This window comes from Myotis davidii, unplaced genomic scaffold, assembly GCF_000327345.1.
Source record: "Myotis davidii unplaced genomic scaffold, ASM32734v1 scaffold478, whole genome shotgun sequence".
Taxonomy (NCBI): domain Eukaryota; kingdom Metazoa; phylum Chordata; class Mammalia; order Chiroptera; family Vespertilionidae; genus Myotis; species Myotis davidii.
The window spans coordinates 4,480,452-4,482,023 of record NW_006289570.1 but is presented as its reverse complement, the minus strand read 5'-3'; positions in this window follow the sequence as shown (position 1 = coordinate 4,482,023).

The window sequence follows — 1,572 nt, the reverse complement described above, 5'->3', positions numbered from 1 at the left end:
ACCGAAACTTAAACACCGGTACTGGTGTTCAAGAAGGGGAGGGTCTATTGTCTAGGAGGATATGATCTGGCAGCACCTTACCACATCTTACTGGAAATCACCAAGTGCCAAAGCTCTATCTAAAACCTACACTTCCCGCCCTGACTGGTTTGGCTCAGTGGATAGAGCCGCGGCCTGGGGACTGAAGGGTCCCAGGTTCGATTTCCTGGTCAGGGCACATGCTCAGGTTGCGGGCTTGATCCCCAGTGGGGGACGTGCAGGAGGCAGCCAATCCATGATTCTCTCTCATCATTGATGCTTCTATCTCTCTTTCCCCCTCCCTTCCTCTCTGAAATCAATGAAGATTTATTTAAAAAAGAAAACAGACAATAAAGGTAGGTGAGGGAGTGGAGAAATCAGAACCCTCCCCCATAGCTAGCGGGGGTGTGAAATGGCGCGGCTGCTCTAGGAAACAGTTTGGCTGCTCCTCAAAAAGATACGCATAGAGTGACTATATGATCCAGTAAGGCTGCTCTTAAGGGTGTGCACAAGAGAACAGTAAAGATATGTTTCCACAGAAACTTGCACAAAAAATGTTCATCACAGCCTTCTTTATAACGGCCCCAAAGTGGCAACAACCCCAATGTCCCCCAAATGAGGAATGAATCAACAAGAATGTGGTGATTCTATGCAAAAGAATATTCAGCCAGCCCTGGCCGGTGTGGCTCAGTGGTTGAGCGTCCACCTATGAACCAGGAGGTCACGGTTTGATTCCCAGTCAGGACACATGCCTGGCTTGCAGGCTCAATCCCCGGTGGGGGGTGAGCAGGAGGCAGCCGATCAGTGATTCTCATCATTGATGTTTCTCTCTCTCTCTCCCTTCCTCTCTGAGATAAATATATATATATGAAATGAAAAAGGTAAAAGATGGAACACAGACTGTCCCCCAGGTGCTACCCAGAGCACCACTGGGACTCTGATGAGATGCCCCCCAATTCCCTTTCCATCCCCCCTTTTAGGCCACCCCTGCCTCACCTTACTGTGGCCTGAGCCCCCATTTCCCTCTCCCCCCCACTTGCCTCTTCCCAGCCACGCTCAGGCCTTTGGCTAGGCTCGAGCTCCCCCTGGGCCCCCTCTGTGCTCCCCCCAATGCTTCTGGTGCCACCCAGCTAGGGGGAGGCAGACAGGAATGTCCGAGTGGCAGTCCTCTCACATGTCCTAGTGACCTCCCGGAAAGAGCGTTTCCAGGGTGCGGCGTGGGCGGCCCTGTCTACCTCCCGCAGCTGTTTGCTTATGTCCTGGTTGTCGCCATGGCCCCCCGAGAGCTTGGCAAAGAGGAGCTAAACACAATCTGGGGACTTACTTGAGAAGATGTGTCCCATGGGTGGGGGTGGAGGTGGGGCTCTCCTCTGCCAGGGGCTTTGCCTCGGGGGAGGGAGATTAATTCCGAGGCCTCGAGACACCCTGCCGCCTGGGGGCCTCACCGTGATGATTTGGAACAAGCATGTCAAACTCGTGACCTGTGGGCCTCATGACTCATGTATTTGGCCCGTGTTAGCCTTTGAGTTTGACATGCTTGCTTTAGACCCTTTA